The sequence below is a fragment of the Castor canadensis genome, chromosome 4 (genome assembly GCF_047511655.1).
Source record: "Castor canadensis chromosome 4, mCasCan1.hap1v2, whole genome shotgun sequence".
Classification (NCBI taxonomy): domain Eukaryota; kingdom Metazoa; phylum Chordata; class Mammalia; order Rodentia; family Castoridae; genus Castor; species Castor canadensis.
Genome location: NC_133389.1, coordinates 26431018 through 26445458, shown reverse-complemented (window position 1 = coordinate 26445458; position 14441 = coordinate 26431018). Strand labels below are relative to the sequence as shown.

The 14441-nt window shown below is 42.5% G+C and overlaps 1 protein-coding gene across 4 annotated transcripts in view; it reads right to left on the bottom strand.

Moving 5' to 3' along the window:
* Myo5b (myosin VB) overlaps positions 1 to 14441 on the bottom strand; it is a 327773-nt gene that overhangs the window by 200546 nt on the left and 112786 nt on the right. The gene's annotated exons all lie outside the window — the stretch shown is intronic.

The following is a 14441-nucleotide window of genomic DNA, read 5'->3' as shown; positions in this document are numbered from 1 at the left end:
CATGGTAAATCACAGAATTGATAAAGACAGCATCCTCTAGATCATAAGTGAACGCCACAGATCAATGAAATTGAAATTCACTACTGAGCAGCCGAAGTCCTAAGGCAATATAATCAGAACACTCACAGTGAGAAAACAAACACCGACCCCTTATGTCCTTGACATCCCAACCTAGACTAGGTGGCCAGTCATTTGTTTCTAGCATTTACAAAGAACCAGATTTACAGGATCTTAACCTTCCCCAGCTTCTGCAGCCTGTGGGAGAGCACAGATGTTACTGTATCTTTCTAGGCAGATAGCATAGTGCTTTGTAGTAACAAGGTGTCTAAGAGCTTTGAGAACTCAGAGAAAACTGGGTTCCTTCCCCCCTCATATGTTGTACCTTACCTTCTCCACTGTCTTTTAAGTGGAGCTGCAGGGACAAGAACCCCATCTCTATGCTCAGACCAGTGGCTTTTCTTCAGCATCTCACAGTTCTCTCTGTCACTGCACCAAGTTACACTCCTGAGTCTTCCCCTCTAAGCAGCACACCAGAAAAGTTTTACTCCAAAGTAAACGGTATGGGGATGACAACTGACAGAAGAATGGGGGAAATCCCAACAGAAGCTGAGTAATGGTGCTAGTGGATACTAGCCAAGAGGCCAGCTCTGCCAGGGACTTGTGTGGCCTCACCCTGCTGCTCAAATGCTCCTCACAGCAGCCACCACTGGGTCAGTGCACTGTCTTACTCTCTGCTAACTCTGGGGGAGTTATCTTTCTACTTTTGTACCTATAAATCTCTCCTTTCTATACAGCCTGAAAGCACCTGGTGGGCAGCAAGTTGGCTTCTGTATTTTCCCAACACACAGAACCTGTCACAGCATCAGAGGTGCAATAGTGTCCGGGACACTAACTATTGGGGGGTGGTTACACTAGGGACTGTGTCCTTTTGCTTTTTGTTTTTCAGATAGGGTCTCAGGCTTTTGCTCAACCTGCCCTCAAATTCATGATCCTCCTACTTCCACGTCCTGAGTAGCTGGGATTACAGGTGTGTGGCAGCTGTCAATAGCTCCTTTATGTAAAGACATCAGCATCACCATCACCTAGGAGCATGTTAGAAATGTAGAACTTCAGCCTTCGGTCAGACCCACTCAGTCAGAACCTGCATGCCTAACCACTTGTGTCTGCTCTGGCAGCATGGCCTCACACTTCCCCACCTCTGAGAATTAGTCAGCAAACTGCAGCTGAGAGCCAAATCTGGCACCATGCCTGTTTTTTTACATCCCATCAGTTAAGAATAGCTTTAAAACTTTCAGATGGCTGGAAATATTCCAAAGACACTCACATAACATGAAAAAATTACAAGAAAGTCAAATTTTGGTGCCTATAAAGTTTTATTGGAACACAGTCAGTGTCTTTCATTTACATGTTATTTATTGTTGCTTTCATAATTTAATGATAGAGTTGAGTCATGACAGAAACCCTATGGACCAATGCCTAAAATACTTAGCACTTGACCCTTACAGAAAGGTGTGCTGACCTCTGCCCTTGTATTTGCTCTCTCCTCAGGCCAGAGTGTCCATTCTTCACCTGTCCACGTGGGCAGTGTCCCAGTTCCAGCACCATTTCCTCATTGGACACTATCCTCACAGAGACAGCCTTCCCAAATATGAGCTAATCCTCTCCGGCTAGCTTTCTTTCTGGTTTTGCAGTTGTTTCTTTCGGTCAATCTCATCTCATTACTGTGAAGTCTTTCAGCTTCACAAATATTGGGCACCTTTGTTGGGATTTAGCACATCCTTGCCAAGTAGCAGATGTTCACGAAATATTCAGAGAACAGGATCAGTAAATAGAATGTACTTTGTGGGGCATCTACTTTATATACCTAAAACACATTGTGCCATATAAGCCAGTACAAACGTGGAAATCTAGCCCTTCAACTTCAGGAACATATAATCTAGTTGGACAGGTAATTCCTACAAAAATTCACTCTAAGGGGTGATGTGACCAATTCCTACTCAATGGGGGCGAGGGGGGACAGGGAAAGGGCAGGCAATCAGCCAATGCCAACTGAGAAAGAAGTGGCTAGCCAAATGCTTGTGTAACTTTCAGATATCATGCATGCAGTTGTGACAGAGCACGCTTTAGGCTCAAATCCAGCAAACGTTTGAAACCTAACACGGATCTACTCTGTGCTACATGCTGTCACATGTTCCCTAGTCTCCACAATGACATGTGGTCACACATTGAGATTATAGTGCATAATAGATTATGAAACTGCAACAATGTCAGACCCCTGCTCTTAGGGTGGAGGAAGATGGGTGTCTGCAGGCCTCCCCATGCCTCTTACCTTCTCACATTTATCCTATGTCATAGATTCTGAGCTTGAAGCTCCTATGAATTACTGAACAGGGCTATTTACCCACCATCATGCTATCATACACAGTGAGTGATTTATACTACATCCAAGATTACCTTAGTGATAATCAAGTTTTGAATGCTGGTTTTACAAGCCAGCCCTCACCACTCCTTCCCTTCCCCCACCTCAAGGAAGATACATGGCCTCTATAGTCAAGTACAAAGAAGTACACGCCCAGTGCAAAAATACAAAGCCAAGAAAACAGACACAAACTAAGAAGAGAGAAAGAAGTGTCCAAGGTTTGGGGAGGGAACACAGACGTGAGCAGAACTTGGGAGATGGAAAGGATTGTGAGGGGGAAGGGTTTTCTGTTAGGATGATGAAAATGTCTTATAAGCAGACAGAGGTGGTGGTTGTACAGCACTGAATGTACTAAATGTCACCAGATCGTTTGCTTTAAAATTCTGTGTTCTGTGAATTTTCCCTCAGTTTAAAAACAAGCGCACCATACACAGCTGTGGATGTAGAGGATGTGAACAGTGTCTCGTACGCATACCCTCTCCTGGCACAGGTTCTCACTACTAGCCTGTGGGAGTGCAGTAAGAAAATATATTTTCACAGAAGGCTATCATTTTATAAGCCAGATGGAAACTCTCTCAAGGTTCTGAGTTGTCTCTTAATTTCTTCTCACCTGAAAGAAATTCCTTTAACAAATCTGACCTCCACCAGCTTTATTAGGCAGTAGACTACTAAAAAGACAAATCCACATCATCTAAGTTCAGTACTGCACAATTTGTCTCTACCCTGTTTTAACAATACTCTAACAGATCAAAGTAAATGAAGAAGGAAGTCTGACCTAATTATCAAAGAAGAGGTTGTGATTTTGGAAAGAACCCCATATATTAACTAGTGAAGGCAGATGCCTGCCTCAAATGCAAATGCATTAGTGCTGAGCTGCTCTCTGGCCTCCTGTTCATTCCATCTCTGCAGGACCTGCTCCAATGGCAGTCCTACAAGCAGCTGGAGAGAGTGGCCGCCTGTGACAACAGTGCTGTATGCAGCCTGCACTGTAGAATCACCTGGGGAGTTTTTATTAATTCCCATGCCAGGTAACACCTCAGTCTACTGGCATCACTCTCTAGGGATGGGAACCAGGCAATGTTTTTGAAGCTTCCCAAATAAATCCCATGTGCACGCAAGTTGAGAACCAGCAGTATGTATGGCTTGACTGAATAACATGAAAGGTATCACAAGCCCTCATGTGCCTAGGGACCAGTTCACCAACTGACAGATTATTTCTCAGGCACTAAAGCACTCTGAGAAGCCCCATGCAAAAAGTAAGTAAAATGTCCGGAAGACCATGCCATTTACCTATTTGTACAAGTGTTCCTGCAGTTTAGTGTTATAGTTAATTGCATGGGCTTTGGTGAGAATTCTGACCACCACTTGTCAGCCTGGGTAAGGTGACGTATGGGTCTGAGTCTCACTTCCCTCAGCTGGACAACGGGATAAGAGCTCTACCTACCTCATGGGAGCTCAAGATACCGAGCACACGACTAACTGGCAGTAATGATACTGTGCACTGCATTATATGAAAAGCAGGGTCCTGGTGGGATTTTGGGTAGGATTAAGAAATAGAAAAATACTAGGTCTCAGAGGTGGCATTTGATTTGATATCCTACAGGTCTTAGGACCCCAAGTCTTGCCTTCAACGGTGGGATCTAGCCTTCCTTGCTCCCAAAACCTGAGAGAAGTGATTCTCAATGCTAGCATGCATTCAGATATTGCAATAAGAAGCTGAAGATCTATGCACATATGAATAATAAAAGAAAAAAAATAAATTAAAAAAAAAAAGAAGCTGAAGATCTTAAAAAAACAAAAGCACCAACACCCATGTCCCACACTTGAATAGTTAGGGTTAAATCTGAGGGTTAAAAGTACTTACCGTATTAACTCAAAAAAAAAAAAAAAAACCAAAAAACACTTTCAAAGTGATGAATGTCATTATTGCAACCATCTCAGAGTTGGGCCTCAGAGCAAAGGTGGAACTTGGGGAATGACCAGGGACACTTGATGAATTCCCTACCTGCCATTATTAACAGCTACCTCCATAGCCTGATGCTAACGTAAGTAATGTAAAGTACTTTAATCATTGCATCTTAGCTTTTACACCGAGTTAAGGTGAACAGGGTTATCGCCCTACTTTATATGAGAAACCTGAGGGTTAAAAGTGCTTAACAGTTTCCCAGGTTGCCAAGAGTTGAGTGGGAGCCAGAGCGAAGCTCTTCATCTCTGAGTCTTCTACTATCTGTTGCTCCTGGAGAAATACTGATTTTCTGAGAGCAGCCCAGGTCCTGCTGAGCATGTAGTTTATACAGATAAAATGTTGTGTAATTACACATGCAAAAAAAAGTGCAAGTGCCCACTCACAATAACACACCAAGGTAAGCGTCAGTCAGGATGAAGTTTAAGTTGCAATGACGCCTTAGCCTGAAGCAAGGTAGTCTGGGTTGAGTTCCCTGGAAAGAGACAAGAAGGAACTCCATGGCCAACTAGGTGGCTGACTGGATCATCTGCCTATGCTTAGGGGGCTCAGAGCAGAAATATGGTATGATTCTTATTTCTTCACAGCATTAAATGAATACCCACAGTTTAGTGGGCACTCAATTCTCTCCTCTATAATTGAAACCAGGGCTCTGGTTAGGTGGAAAGGGTCCTTGTAATAGAAAAGAAAATGCAATTAGAAAGCATTGACTCAGGACAGGAATTCTTGCTAGAGCTCACTGGAGAAGACACAAGTTTGAGTAAATCAGTTTCTACCTCAAGGAATGCAGAAGTCACCCATCTTCTATCAAGACTAGTCTGAATTCAGCTGTATACAGTCTAACCAAGAGAAAAAGTCACCAGCACAGAAATGGGTAGATGGATAGAGTGAGTTTCAAGGGGTAAATTAACTACTAAAAGAAAGAAGGCAAGACCTTGGGTGATGCCACCCAATGCAGGAGGCGTTACGTCCAGCAAAAGGACAGAGCCACTTTCCCAACCTCAGTTGGAGCCCCTGGTCCAGGTACAAAGTGACAGTAGAGACTGCTGAGTACCTAGTACTGAGAATGAAATGATCTAGGCCAACTCATGATCCCTTAAAAATGAGATATTCAAGCTCAGTTCTTCAGGGAGGTTAAGCAAACACACTTAAACATACCTTCAAAACAATGCCCTATAAGTCAATTCTTCTGCTTGGTTTAAGTGTGTCCACTTCAAAGCTTCCCCTATTAAAGTGATGGTGCCGGAGTGGGAAGATAGAAAAAAAAAATCCATACTAAGTCAGTGGGTTCATTTCAGCATCATCACAACGTCAGCATTCCAAGTGCCTTGGTACCTGGGATCAATGCAACCACTTGCCTGACCTTGCTTATAGAAAGTGGGTCACACTTCATTGTCTTCCAAATTCTACTTACTTTGAAGAAAAATTAGGCATTTTATCCCAGCTGAGAAGAACCTCTCCCAACCATTCCCACATGTACTGATGTCTGAAGACTGTGTCCATGGGCCCAACACCAATGCATCCTAAAAACTCCGTGATTTTGGAGCCCAAAGTCAAGAAATCCCCACAGGTAGGCTGCTGGCCATCTTATTTTCCTACTTATTGGGGTCCAACTATGGGAAACCAGAAACAAGAAAATTAAAAGAAGAAAATAATTAAGGGTAAGTGCCCACCCCGACTACCATCAGCAGGTGACGTTCTGTACTTCTGAGGCTCAACTTCCGCATCTGGAAAGTGGAGAAATCTGCTGTATCAGGTTTAAGTACTATAGATAAAACATTTGGCACTGCATCTGGCACATATGTGCTTAGTAGTTATTGTTACCAAGCAGGAACTCAGGCCTTGGAACTGATAATATGTGGAAAAATATGTGAATGCCACACAAGAAATAATCCCAATGAAATCACATGCACACAAGGTGCCATGGGTACCTCCACGCTCATGGCTTCCAGTTTATTTCCTGAGTTACTGAACATTTCCTCCCCCAGTAGCAAGCCAAGTTTCAGCTTCATAGTTTTCCTGTTTTTTCATCCACCCTCAAAAAAAAAAAAAAAAAAAAGGTTTCTTAATTGTTAAGAGCATTTTCCCCAAATGCTCTTCATGGGAACTCTCACTGGAGTTTAGAGTCACAGAATTGTACATAGAAACATTGTTCGTTGCCAGTCTGGTAACTGAAAACTCAATCAGGTACCTGAGGTCCAACTCAGTTCCCTGCGAGTCTTGCTCCAGGTCCTTCTTTAAATGAAAGTCTAATCAGAATGCTGGAAGGAACTAAAACTGTCCCATAAAACAGGAACAGCAGTTTGATCATAGTGCATTATATGCATGTATGGAAATGCCATAGTGAAATCTCTTTCTACCATTAATATACACTAACTAAAGAGAAAATGGTTTAAAAAAAAAAAAAGTTGGGACAGCAAAAGACCTCTCAGTGCGTGTGGGGTGAAAGAAGACAAAAAAGCAGATAAGAAAATGTTATTCTGTAATGTATTAACTACATAGTTAAATAGTAAAGCCATAATAAAATTCAATACTATCTACCATTCTAATGAAACAAGACCATTATCCCAAAAGGCAAATCTATGTACTTATGTCTGGAACTATCAGTCATATTTTTGATATTTGCTATCTTTATATTTATGGCATCATTCTCAACCCAGGTCTTTTGAGAAAAGAGCCAACTCCTTGTAATATCTGGTTACATCAGTCACAGGTCCATCTTAATCCTAATTCTAAATCTGTATTTGAAACTAATGAAGAACTGTCTGCACATGGCTGAAGATAAAATTTACTGCTCTGCAGATGTAGTTACCAGAGTGTGCAGTAGGTTCTCAAGTGACAAACTTGACAGGATGGGAAGTGCCTGGTGTATAAGAAGGATCACTGAGTCATTTTATTGATCTGGTTTGTACCACAGTCTACCTGCTGGTGAGGGAGCTGTAGGGACACAGAAGCCGAGAGACAGCTACAAAGCAACATGTTGGTGTTGCTGCCCTCACTTCAAGGTTTCCCATATTTTTCTTAATCCACAGACATATTGGGTAAGTCCCTCCTGCATGTCTACTTCCGGTGAACTTGGAATATAAATCCCTGAACCTAAATTGAAATAAGGGGACATTCTTCGGAAACTGGAATGGCCTAAGTGGAATGATCACTAAGTCCTCCATTAAAAAGACCCATGTCAATGTTGAATCAGATTTTTAAGGCTGCAATGATATGCCCATTTAACCTGCTTACTAACAAAGCTAAAAAAAGATGTACTTGAAGCTGGTGCATGCCCACCTTATGTCTGGATCCAACCAAGAAGCTTAAATTTTGTTGAAATCTTACTTAAAGCAACATGGCTACAGCTCCTAGACTGTGAATGTTCCTGGTACAGAGCGATTTCGTATGAGAATTAATCCATTATCATTTTTAAAATGTTAAGTCACTTAGGACAGCATTCTATAGCTTCATTTTCAAAGTTCATTATTATGTTCCAACCTTTTCAATTTACCTATGATGCCATCACTGGATAGCTGTTTTCTACTTTGTCCTCTGAGTTTATGATCTACAATAAAAGACTAGCTTATTGCTTTCCCACAAAGAAACAGTTACTTATTAAAAGTGATATCCCTAGAAATATTTACTAAGTCTGTGTGTTTGCTGTTTTTAAAACTTATTCTATTATGTGACCTAAGTAACCGAAGTCAGCAATGACTGAAGTTATTTCAGCTCTCTTCTGCAAAAAGTTCTTCAATGATGAAAATAAGTGTATAGGCACCCCACTCTTCTGAACAGTAACTTTGGAGAAACTATAACTATAACTTGTGTCTGGACACATGAGCACAGTGATTTGCTCTTGCTGTTAAAGTGACAGCTCACCTATGCTTGACCTTAAACACCTCACGCACTTGCATTTTGGACTTGAGGCAGCTCTCAATCTTCCTTCCAGAAGACAAAGGACATCAGCCTCCCCATCCCATTATTCAAATACTTCATCTTTGAGGCTGTTCAACAAACATTCTGCTCCTGCAAGTCTCAGTAAGTTGTAAAGGCCCACAGACTAGAGCAGTCAACCATCCACAAGTATTTCCTGTATATGAAAGGCACAGTGCACGGTTCTGGGAACAGTGAATAAGGGCCTCAGCCACATCACACTGCTGATCTACTGAAGTGGTCCTAGCTTCCTGCAAGGCACCAACAGTCATACCATGCAGTGGGGACTTAACCTATTCCGGGTCATCAGGAAAGGTCTTGCTGAAGATATACGGTTCAAGCTGAACCCTAGGTGGACCAGTGTTTGGGTGGGAAAGGAGGTGGTATCTAAACTGTGGGATTCCCTGAGGAACTGAAAAAAGTAGAGAAAACAGCATGGAAAGGGCTCAAAAAGATACTAGCAGGAGCCAGATCCACTGGTTTCTTGGTGGTGCGGAGGGGTTGTCAAATTGCAGATTTTTTGCAATTATTCCATGGCCACACATCTAAGACATGGGAAATGAAGTAGACAAAACTGCATGATTAAAAGATCAGTGTTTATAAATTGGTGTGTACGGACAAGAATTCTTTTGGGGGCTACTTGTTCTGCAGTGGAGGAACACTTGCCTAGCATGCTTGAGGCCCTGAGCAAAATTCTCAGAATGAGAGTACAGTTCAATCTTTCAATGTGCTTAATCCCAATGTCTTCCTTCTGTTTTCACACAAATACTGACAAGGGAAAGAAAACTGAACACAGCAATTATCTTGACCCCACCCTCAAATCGTCTTTGAAATCCTGCCCCTGATTACCTCTTATTTCATTTAATTGGTCATTTTGTACCTTATTACTCCAGGCTGCTAAGCCACTACTCCCTCTCACCACACTTCTTTACAGACACACCTACCTATACAGCTTTTGAATCCCCTTTATGTATTTTATTTCATCTTCAACTTCCACCTTTTTTCATTGTACTTTGCATCACAGAGCACATTTGGAATTTCATAAGTTTGATGCTGAGAATGAAGAGGAAATGTCTGACCTGGGAACACTGGCAAGCAGGCACAGTAACAGCATCTGAAATCCTGGGCCCTCGAGGGAAGGCAAAGAGGCTCCAGAACCAACATCCATGCATGCTGCATTGCAGCCACAAAACTAGTTATGATATCTACACTCAGAATGGAAATGGGTGTTTGCTGTTTAAATCACCACTGCCCAAAGGCCTTAGAAAGATGCCCATAGCTCTAGGAGGAATTACTGAGTAGGCAGGATCAGTGATGCAGCCTCCATTGGGACTCAAATATTCTGTGGAGTTCTATCTAGTGTGATTATCAAGATAGCAGCTGGATAGCTACAGACTCTTTAGGATCATCATGGCTACCTCAGATTCCTCCATGCCAAGTGAATGATGTAGTTTCATAGTGCCATGTCCTCTCATGTCCAGTTAAAAAGTAAGTGGGCATGCAGCTTGGAAAATGGTTGGCCTGAGTCTTTGGATTCTTAAGAAGACACTCAGGAGAGTCATCAAAGAAGTTGGAAAATGCACCCCCTAAATACTCTACTCTGAAATGGGGAGGGAGGTATAATCAGAGTTAAAGTGAGAGAGAGCGACATGTCTCAATTTGAGAAGGAGCTATGAAGTGAAACTGGGGGACCAATTATATTTTCTGTTCTCTGTACTTGGACAAGCCATTGCTGGACCTAATACATAGTTTCTGAAGCAGAAATTGTTGCCTGCTGCCTTCCTTCAACTCATCTGAACAGCACTAACACACCTACCAGGTAAGTCAGTGCTGTTCTAAGAGGTTGCTATTTGGGGTCCAAGCTATACTGTTACTACTAAGAATACAGTGCATGATCCATGGGGACAGGCAACAAAGAAGCACTCCAATCTTACTTCAGCTGTTTTCCTTGCAAGTGTACACCACAGGAATGTTCTAGAGAAGTTACACATAGAACACTTTTAAACTGGAAACATTTTAAGTCCAGATGAGCTCAGGAATTCTGGAGCAACATGAATCAGCACTATTCTCCAACAAAATTCTTCTACATAGATCCATTTTGTACTTAATAACTAGTAAGCTTTTGCCAAATGCTTCAGTAGATGAAAGGCACCTGTTGAAATTGGTGCACATTCTTAGTTTAACAAGTACATGTCCAAGGTCTGGTTTTTTATTTTTTTTTATTGTTTTATTATTCATATGTGCATACACGGCTTGGTTCATTTCTCCCCCCTGCCCCCACCCCTCCCTTACCACCCACTCCACCCCCTCCCTCTCCCCCCCACCCCCTCAATACCCAGCAGAAACTATTTTGCCCTTATTTCTAATTTTGTTGTAGAGAGAGTATAAGCAATAATAGGAAGGAACAAGGGTTTTTGCTGGTTGAGATAAGGATAGCTATACAGGGCATTGACTCACATTGATTTCCTGTGCATGTGTGTTACCTTCTAGGTTAATTCTTTTTGATCTAACCTTTTCTCTAGTTCCTGGTCCCCTTTTCCTATTGGCCTCAGTTGCTTTTAAGGTATCTGCTTTAGTTTCTCTGCGTTAAGGGCAACAAATGCTAGCTAATTTTTTAGGTGTCTTACCTATCCAAGGTCTTAAAATAGATACATATGCCAGCTGTTAAGTTTTGTAGATTTTGGACACAGCCTGTATACACACTCACACTGTATTCTTTCCAGTACCACTTAGGTGTTAAAATAGGACGCATCCCCAGACTTTGGGTCCAGTGTTCCCCGGTGGCTTCCTGTAATTGCAGCATGCACATGAAAGCCTGGGAAAATATCACAAAGGACTGACCAAAACTCAGCAAGGATCAGAATTCACAATCTCCACTTTCAACTGAAAATGTGTAAGATGACAAAAGGAAAGAAAAGCTATTACTCTAGTTCTAGACAAGATTGAGTCACATTTATTCTTTTCAAGATGATTGAGAACTTGGAGCTGGAACTGTGAAGTAACAGGCAGTTGGGTCTTGGTGTAGAAGTGTGGGTCTGATAGGTTACCAAACCATTCTCAGCATTCCGATAGTAGAGCTTCCTTCAACAAATTCACATTCTTACACCTTACTTTTCCCAATCCGTAGAGGCTGAACTAAAGTAACTTCCACCTGCATTTATCATCCAGTCACTTTCCTACTTCCCAGTAAGAGGGTTGCCCATGGCCAAATCTTTTCATGTCTACCACTAATACATCCATGGAAAGTTCAAGGTTTGAGGCTCCACAGAAAGACATCACTGACCAGAGACCACTGGAGTCCATCAGTTTAGTGTTTTGTTTTCAAAGGAATACAGTTCTATTGTTCAAGTGAGAGAAACAAAGCCCCAGAAAACCAGTGCCCAGCTCAAGAAGCACGCTGTTGCCTAGAATGCAGGAAGTACCTGACAAACAGGAGGATATGTAAAATAAAGTTTTCAGGCAAAAGTAACCACTGTGTCACTCCTCTTCCATCATATTCACCATTTGCTCATCTTTAACCCAGCATTTTCAAATTTTGGTTAATGTCTTGCTCTACAGTTTGTTTTCATTGCTGATGTAAGGATGGAGAACATCACCAAGTTGAGACAAAATCAAAACTCACAGCTACAGTGTCAGTCCCAATGCAAACTTTCCCCAACCACTTCCCAACATCTTACTGTCCACCTTCAAGAACTAGGTGGCAGGGTGGCATGTGACTGCCATCTAATAGGAAGGGCTCAGGGATGCTGCTGAACATCCTACAATGCACAGGACAGTCCCCCCTCAAAAACCAAAATGACAATTATCCAGCCCCAAGTAATAATTCCCAGGTTGAAACTATTTGGAGTTATCTTAATTTTTTTAACCCACAAAATACCTCATCACAGTGTCCTCTTGCTTTAAAATGTCCACTTCATTTCAGGGTCACACTCAGACTGTTAACTATCTAGTGCAAACACTTTGTTGACCACATCACTGCCTTGCTTCATCATGGTTACACTCACTATGCTTACACTCTAGCTACATTAACCTATCTTCAAATACTCTGAGCTTTCCTGTGTGCATGCCTTTGCTTGCATTTCTCTTTTGCCTCATTTTCTTCCCTCCCTCTCCCTTTCCCCATTGCTATTCCTCCTCTGAGGTCCAGCAGAAATATTACTTCCTTGGTCAGGCTTTTTAGTTCCTGTCATCTGTGTTCACTGTACCAGCCTTGAAGTGTACTACATTCACTTGTACAGATGTTTCTCTGCCCTTTCGGGTAGTAATAAAGCAATGCTCATCTTTGTGTCTCATGCATATGCGACAGGGACTGGAAAGTGCTTCAGTGCAAGCTGGCTGAATGGACAGAATGCATGCACACACTCCAGCACTGAGGATTCTTGCTTTGTTAGCAAGAAACTGCAGCCTCTCTCCTTCCAGAAACACTAAATATAGGACTATCAGAGTAACCCTGATCAGCACAGGGCTGTCACAGGCTCAAGAGCATCTGGGCATGAGGACCAGCAGTTTTGCTGCCAAACCCCAGAACAGAGTCTGACGACTCTGCACCTCTCTCTGCAGTTAGCAGAGCCAAGGCTCCTGACACTTCCAGGTCTTATCTGTCAGAACTCCTGGCTCTGAGGGAACTTCTGGGTCCTGGAGACTCAAAGTTTTGAGGCAATGGGTGTATTAGATAAATGCAGTATTTTGTGTTTCTGTAAAACTAAATGGAAGAATGTCAAAAGCATGATTCTCAACACCAACCCAACAGCTATAGGGAGCATCCAAAAGACATTCCACTAAGTCTTAAGCTCCTGCTCTGTTTCTGTTAACAGGGACAATCAACAGCTGACTTCTAGCACGTGCTGTGTCACAAAAGCACATCTTATCGTCTATCTCTGGATACAAGCAACCCTACAAGACTTGTGCTAAAGGCAAACCATAGGAACTAGACGCCATAGAGATCTCTTTGGCACCATCAGGTCCACTGATTCCAGCAGACTCCCCTTGAAACTCTCCCAGGGCTCCCGAAAAGCACTGATGTCAGCCCTATAAGAACTGATGCTAGGAAAGAAGGACACTGATTGCCCAGGTAAAATGACTAGAACACACCTGTAGCCTTCATAACTAGCAATCAGTAACAAAAAAAGAAAAAAGGCTAAACAAGCAGTTAACATTTCCCTCTGACTTGGAAGGTCAAAGGAGGAGGACAGAGTCTAGCTGAGTCTAACAAGCTTCAGAGATGCCATCCATAGCCTGCCCAGTGCTGGCAGCTGCAAGCAAAGTCACACCTCAGATGAGCAGAGACCCAAGAGTAAAAGCTGCATAGTTCAGTGCACAAGGGAGCGTGTCAGTGTCAGAAAGCTGGAAACAGGGGTTGGTGATGTGACTAGTAGCCCCAGCCTCAGCACTAACTGCTCTGTACTACTAGCCCACTTCCTTCTCAATTGCCTTATTTGTAGGAGCTGCCTGTCTTACCTCACAAGGGCAAGGAAAGAACTCTAGTCAGATAGTAAATACCTTGAATGGGTATACAATGAAGCAGCTAGGCACTGTGGTATTTTCTAAGACATTGCCTTGCCTTTGGGGAACTAAGAGTATAGTTAGGCAGACAAAGCATAAGAAGAAACATCAATTAACAGTAAGTGGGAGACCACAAGAATTACAGGAGATCAGAACAGGATTAAATCCAGTGAATGATACCAGCCAGCCCTCAGAGATGCCCAACAGAAAGCTCCCTTTGTCTGAAAGAGTGCAGGAAGAAGTTCCAGAAGAGATGTTGATCCGTGTGACCAAGCAGCAGTGGGAAAAGGCAGGTGTACACAGGAGAACTCCCAAGAGCAAGGCCAGGGCTTGGTGAAGTCAGGGCTTTGCAGAGAGGTGTGATAGAAGGCAGAGGATTTAGTCACCACTTAAAGAGTCTCACTTTATCCCTCACTCAGGAGAAGCCAGAGGAAGTTCAAGTAGTTGACAAGACCATATAAAAGAAAGTATGTCTATAAAGATCAAACATCTCACAAACATCCTTGCCCTTCTTCGCACCTCGTCCTGAAACCTGACACCATGTAAGGCGTACCCAGATGGCAGAAATGCAGTTAAAAAAAACAAAAAACAAAAAAAAAAAAACCTCAAGGCCAAACCAGTGAATAATGTATATCAATT